Genomic DNA, 7,114 nt, shown 5'->3' with positions numbered 1-7,114 from the left:
CTGCAGAGGCGGGACTTGGAAGAGTGGAGGCGGGGCCTACGCGAAGTAGAGCCGGAAGCGTTCCAGCTCCCTCGTGGCATTCACCTTTTGCGATAGGCTCCTTCGGATCGCGGGGAGGGCTGTGGGCACGCGTGATGGCCCCTAGAAAGAGAGCAGCTGTGGCTGCAAGCGCAGCTTTGGGAACGTGTGGGCAGCCCGGTCCAAACACTTGGGCTTAGGAATGTGAGTGACACGCGCAAGCTCAAGCTCTGGCGCGCGCCACGGTTGGTGGATTCGGGCTTCCCGAGAGACGCTAAGCTAACTGTAGACAGCCCAAGGGCGGCAGTGTGCGCATGCCCAGGCGCTGGGGGCTTGTTGAGGTGGGCGGATTCAGGCTTCTTGGGGAACAAGGTGCGCTTGCCCAGGCTCCGCGGCAGACTGCGCATGCCCAGGCTGTGAAGCGAATCCCCGCGGCAGTTGAGGAGCTGTGTGTTAGCGGCGGCGGGTAGTATGAGATGCTGCTGTTAATGTTGGTGGCGGCGACTACCTTGCGGCTCTGCCCGCTGGCCAGAGCTCAGCCGCTGTGCCGGTGGGGCCGCCCTCCCGGGCCTGGGGTGCTGCCAGGGGTCGGGAGGGGGCAGGCTCATCCCTGCGCGGAATCCAGGAAAGATGCTCCGCTCCCCAACCTTATTGAGGCTTCCCAGTTTACTCTAGGAAGCGAACTTGATACCCACCCTTTCTCTCACCCCACCGCCTCCAGCTCATCACCAAGTCCTCCCATTGCCACTTCAAGACTTTGGCCCAATTCCGATGCCTTCAAGCGACCTTCACCGCCATCACCCTAGGCTGTGCCCTCCTGTCCATCCTGGCAGCCAGAGGGGTTGTTTATAAACGAATCTGATCTCGTCATTCCCCTTCCCTGTGGCACCCGGAATAAAACCCAATTTCCTCGCGCCGTATCTGGCGCAGGGTTCCTCAGCGGCGCCGCTGACATTTAGGGCCTGATCATTATCTGGGGTGGGACCGTCCTGTACATTGTAGGATACTGAGCAGCATCCTTGGCCTCCACCCACTCGATGCCAGTAGTACCTTCTTCTCCAGACTTGACCATCAATCAGATGTCTCTAGACATTACCAAGGGTCCCCTAGGGATGTGACAACCACTGATGTGGCCCCTGCCCGCCCCTGAATCACTGCTCCCAGCCACCGGTCCCTTGAACTTGCCAAACTCGCGAAGGGGGGAGACTTGGTGCCTGCTTCTCCCTCTGCCTGGAACGCTTTGCTTCCAGATTTTCTCCATGACTTCTTCCTGATTATTCAGATGCTGACAAACAGTACACTTCCTCATCTAAAGACCCTCTCCTCCCTATAGCTGCTTTTTCCTATCAATCACTAAATTCTGTTACTCGTCGCAAATTTTTTCTTGTCTGTTGCTGTCACTAGGCTCTTAGCTCCATGAAGGTATAGAGTGTTTTCTGTTATTCACTGCTTGCCCAGAACATTTTTGGATTTCAGTAAATGTTAGATTAGTAAATACTGTACACGCGGTGCCGTGGGCACGGGACAGATGCTAAAGCCCAGTTCCCACCCTCAGGGAACTCCTGCCTGGAATGAGCTGTCACACTCTGCAGGGCCCTGTTTGCTGAAGAAATAGAGAATGCGTTTCTGTTGCATGGCCTCATTTGATCTTTACAACGAGTTTCATGGCGAAGTGATTCCTTAACCTTATTTTATAGACGTGAAAACAGACCCAGCAAAATTAACGATACACTTGCCCTTAATAAGGGAGTGGGGAGTGGGACTTTCCAGCAAGATTTACTAGCAGGATGTGTCTCAAAGTCTGCAAAGATTGGTCACATCCAATTCTCCCGTTTCCCACACTGGTACTCAGAGAGTGGTCCTGGGCCAACAGCAGCAGCATTACCCGGGAATTTGTTAGAACTGCAGTTCCCTGGATCTGCTGAACCAAAGACTCAGCAGTGTGGCCCAGCAATCTACAGTCTGTATCAGGCACCCCCCCCCACCAGGTGCTTCTGACTCACATCCAAGATTGAGAACCTGCTGTAAACTGGAGCAACATTCTCCCAGCCACCAACACCTCCCCACCCCACAGACAAAAAACAAAATCTGGCAGTAGGCACTCCTCATTTGCCTAATCTGGGGTCTGCAAATGAGCTTAACGAGCTCTCAGGAACCACATCTCCATTTTTGCATATACATATGTCTGTTTCTAGGAGAGGAGGGTCCACTGTTTCATCAGATTTTCCAGGGACTCCCATAACCCTAAAAGCTTCAAGAACAGCTACTGCACCGTTAACCCAGAGGCAACCTGGTAGGAGTCATGCCGACTGTTTCATAAACATTGACAGATGTTTTCTTATCTCTTACCTCTAGTATTCGTACGGTGAGGACAGGAAAGGTGTTTCACGTCAGAGAACAAATTCAAGGGGTACGTGGCTCCACAGTTAACATTCATTCTTCACTTTTATCTAATCGCTGGATCAGAACTAATACTTCCTAGTATTTCTTGGGTGCCAGTGTTGTGTCCGGCATAGAACATTACTTCATCTAATCCTTACCATTGCCTTTTGAAATAGGCATTAACCTTTTGCATGTCACTAAAAAGCTAATTGAGGGCTTCCCTGGTGGCGCAGTGGTTGAGAGTCCGCCTGCCGATGCAGGGGACACGGGTTCGTGCCCCGGTCCGGGAAGATCCCACATGCCGCGGAGCGGCTGGGCCCGTGAGCCATGGCCGCTGAGCCTGCGCGTCCGGAGCCTGTGCTCCGCAACGGGAGAGGCCACAACAGTGAGAGGCCCATGTACTGGAAAAAAAAAGCTAATTGAGAGAAAAGCCAAGTAGCCTGAACAAAGACAAGAGCTGCAGCTGGGTTTAGAACTCAGATCACCTGAGTTTTTATCCAGCGTTCTATCCGATAGGACTTTTTAAATGCAGAGTGACATAGGAAGCAAACTTACTTTGTTTACATGACACAGTGCAGCAGGAAACTTCCTTTCACCTGCATGTGCCTAAAAGGCATGAAGAAAAAAATATTTTGTCAGCTCAAATGTTTTTCCTATTGACATTGTGTTATTTCAGAAGTGGTGTCAGCATTGCTAAATAATCAAGTGACTGGTTTCTAACTTTTTTTTTGGCCTCTGGCCTCTCAATAAGTAATCTGTAAATAAGTAACATATACACAGAGGGGATGTGATATGAATCATTATCCTGTGAGTCTTTTTAGACTTTTTATTTTGACATAATTATAGATTCACAGCGCACTGCAAAACAGTGCCGAGATGTCCCAGGTCCCTCTCACCCAGCTTTCCCCATTGGTGACCTCTGACAGAACCAGAGGATAATATCAAAAGAGGAAAATGGGCTTCCCTGGTGGTACAGTGGTTAAGAATCTGCCTGCCAAGGCAGTCTGGTCCAGGAAGATTCCCCCATGCTGTGGAGCAACAAGCCCATGCGTCACAACTACTGAGCCTGCGCTCTAGAGCCCACGAGCCACAGCTACTGAGCCTGCGTGCCACAACTACTGAAGCTGGTGCACCTGGAGCCGGTGCTCCACAACAAGAAAAGCCACAGCAATGAGAAGCTCATTCACTGCAATGAAGAGTAGCCCCCGCTCACCACAACTAGAGAAAGCCTGCACGCAGGAACAAAGACCCAAGGCAGCCAAAAATAAAATTAATTATTTTTAAAAAAGAGGAAAATGACTTAGATGCCATCCACCTGCCTAATTCAGATTTCACCTTTACATTTTCAGTGTTACACATTAGGAAACTGTTTTCATCAGGCGTTTATGAGCATTGATAGGATTAAGATTTTGTGACTCTCTCTCTAGGACCACCTGTATTTTTCATCTGGGACAACTCGCTTGATGAAGCATCCTTGTAAGAAAAACATAGCCCTGTATCTAGGGTAAGATATTGCTACTTTTTTATTATTATTATTAAAACATTACGTTTGCCCTCATTCTTCGATTCCACAAACATTAAAAGAGACGGCTCTGTCCTGTGTTGCTAGATGCTGGCCTACAGGGAGTCCACAGTTGGGGTAGAGTTAAGGAATGACAGGTGAAGAGACACACAAGTAGCTAAAATAATTACGTGTAGCTTGTCACAGATGCTTGACCTAAGGCAGTTATGAATGGTGCCATTCACAGTAGCAAAAAAAGCTTTATTTTTAAATATCTATTTATTTATTTTTTGGCTGCGTCAGGTCTTAGTTGTGGCACACGGGCTCTTCGTTGTGGTGTGCGGGCTTCTCTCTAGTTGTGGCACATGGGCTCTCTAGTTGTGGCATGCGGGCTCTCTAGTTGTGGCACGTGGGCTTAGTTTCCCCACAGCAGGTAGGATCTTAGTTCCCCGACCAGGGATCGAACCAGTGTCCCCTGCACTGCAAGACGGATACTTAACCACTGGACCACCAAGGAAGTCCCAAAAACTTTAAAATGCATAGGAATTAACTCAGTAACTCCTGTCTGCCTCAAACCATAAAATTCTTCTGGAGGGGGCAAGAGAAGGAGATCTGGATAAGGAAGTGATATACCATGTTCATGGATGGCCTTTTGCTTCTTAAAAGTTCCCTGCATAAGGGAGCATACTGTTTCTTTTATACATACACATTCCTGGTCTGAAAGCCTTTACTTTAGTGGGATCAGAGTAAAATAAAGGACAAAACTGAAGTTCGCCCTGAGCAAAACAAGCTGTCACTTAATGTACATTTTATATAATTTTATTTTTGACATGGTCACACCTTTCAAATAATGTTATTTCAAGAAGTCAAATATCCAGGCTATAGAGGATTACTCACACAAAAATAAATAGATGATCGGGGCTTCCCTGATGGCGCAGTGGTTGAGAATCTGCCTGCTAATGCAGGGGACACGGGTTCGAGCCCTGGTCTGGGAGGATCCCACATGCCACAGAGCAACTGGGCCTGTGCGCCACAACTACTGAGCCTGCGCGTCTGGAGTCTGTGCTCCGCAACAGAGAGGCCACGACAGTGAGAGGCCCACGCACCGCGATGAAGAGTGGCCCCCGCTTGCCACAACTGGAGAAAGCCCTCATACAGAAACGAAGACCCAACACAGCCAAAAATAAATTAATTAATTAATAAACTCGTACCCCCAACATCAAAAGAAATAATAAAATAAATAAGTAGATGATAGATAGATAGGGGCAAAATGGTTCCTTGTTAAGAAAAGAATTTCATTTGAATAGAACATTTTTAGAATGTCTGCCGTTGTCTTTTTTCTTTTCTTGTGTGAGATTGTCCTAATTGAACCCTTTTATTGTTTATTTCAGAAGACAAGTTTTTCTCACGAAGAACAGCTTTGAGAGTAGTGTCCTTCCATTTTCCATCCCTACGTCAATGCAGGTAGTTATTTTGCTGAACGATCCGAGGGATGCTTGAAATAAGTAATACTTAGGGTTAGATATAGTTCAGAAAACACCACGCTAGTCTGTTTTTGTTAGTTTGGGGGCTTATTTTACGATGTACCTCTTAAAGACATTGAGAGCAATTTCTAAGCCAAAAGAAGGTTTGATTCTATTCTGCCCTTACTACCAAAACAGGTGCTTTTTTTTTCCCCCTGAAAAAAGAACCAGAATTCTTGCAAGAGCTCCTTATAATTGGTTGTGTGATAGATTACATACACTGATTTCAGGGCCTCCCCAAATTGCCCTCAACCAAAACAGAAAAACCTGTACCTGCTCAGGAACTATCTTGAGAAATTTGACAGCACCTATGCTCCAGAAGCTTCCGCCATCTGCTAAAATACCAGTTTCTCTCATAAGTGACACATTTATCAGTTATGCTTATGATTCGTCATCTATGCTGTAGCCTTTATCCTCAGAGAAGATTTTTTTTTAAATATTTATTTATGTAGGCTGTGCTGGGTCTTAGTTGCAGCACTTGGGATCTTCATTGCGGCATGCAGATTTCTTAGTTGTGGCATGGAGTATCTAGTTCCCCGACCAGGGATCGAACCCGGGCCCCCTGGATTGGGAGCATGGAGTCTTCGTCAGTGGACCACCAGGGAAGTGCCTATCCTCAGAGAAGGTTTTGACACAGGAGAAGGAGATGGAGCAAATTTAGCTATCCAAGGGCACCAAACACCAATTTTGACCTCCCCGTTTTGCTTTCAGCTAATCCCCAAGATACATAGTTCCCAATATCTAGGACCCAAAGAACTCTTGCTGGAATGAATGTTCCATGGATGCGTGTCTAGAAGTACTGCTTTCTGAATCGATGTCCGAAGAGATGTACATACTGATATCGTATATGTCATTACTCTTAGGTTGGCATACCAGAAGTAACATCAGCACATTTTGCTGGTTCCGTATTGCTGTTAGTAGTGAATCGAAAAGTCTATGTTTATGATTATGAAGCCAATTCCTGGAATGCATCTACAGGTATGCGTATTCTGTATTTTTTACTCTTGTTTGCATTTGACCAACATCAGAGAAAAGGCTCAGAAGAACAGACGATGCAGTTACTTGGATGTCAGCCCCTGGACATTTTTTAAAACTAGTTATTTATTTATTTGGCTGCGTCAAGTCTTAGCTGCAGCACGCGGGATCTTTGTTGACGCGTGTGGGATCTTCATTGAGGCGGGTGGGATCTTTAGTTGCTGGCATGCAGGATCTTTTAGTTGTGGCATGCGAACTCTTAGTTGCAGCATGTGGGCTCTTAGTTGTGGCATGTGGGCTCTAGTTCCCTGACCAGGGATCGAACCTCAGCCCCCTGCATTGGGAGCGTGAAGTCTTAGCCACTGGACTACCAGGGAAGTCCCAGCCCCTGGACATTACATTGTCTGGTTGTTTTTTTTTTCTGCTGCACCAAGTGGCTTGCAGGATCTTAATTCCCCAAGCAGGGATTGAACCTGGGCAGTGAAAGCGTTGAGTCCTAAACACTGGACCACCAGGGAATTCCCTACGTTGTCCTTTAAAATTCAATAAAAATTGGCCTGAACCCCCATCCCACGGGGGGGGACTGAGTGTTTCCATCGAGGATTGTGGTAAACACAGCATGGATGGGCCACAGAGAATGGATAACCCAAGTAAAGCTGGGCTGCCTGGGGGCCAGTCTTTTTGTTGTTGTTGTTAATATTCATCTATTTATTTG

The 7,114-nt window shown here is 47.3% G+C and overlaps 1 protein-coding gene across 1 annotated transcript in view; it reads left to right on the top strand.

The window, feature by feature from the left end:
* Positions 1 to 209: 209 nt before the first annotated feature.
* The window catches only part of CATSPERD (cation channel sperm associated auxiliary subunit delta), a 39,968-nt gene continuing 33,063 nt past the window's right edge, over positions 210 to 7,114 (top strand). The window contains exons 1-3 of the mRNA XM_060146727.1: positions 210 to 222; positions 2,374 to 2,428; positions 6,288 to 6,402. The gene's annotated coding sequence lies outside the window, so the exon portion shown is untranslated. The remainder of the gene's footprint in view (positions 223 to 2,373; positions 2,429 to 6,287; positions 6,403 to 7,114) is intronic.

Source organism: Lagenorhynchus albirostris, chromosome 3 (genome assembly GCF_949774975.1).
Source record: "Lagenorhynchus albirostris chromosome 3, mLagAlb1.1, whole genome shotgun sequence".
Lineage (NCBI taxonomy): Eukaryota > Metazoa > Chordata > Mammalia > Artiodactyla > Delphinidae > Lagenorhynchus > Lagenorhynchus albirostris.
Note: the sequence above shows the minus strand (reverse complement) of the source record. Positions and strands in the feature narration are given on the sequence as shown.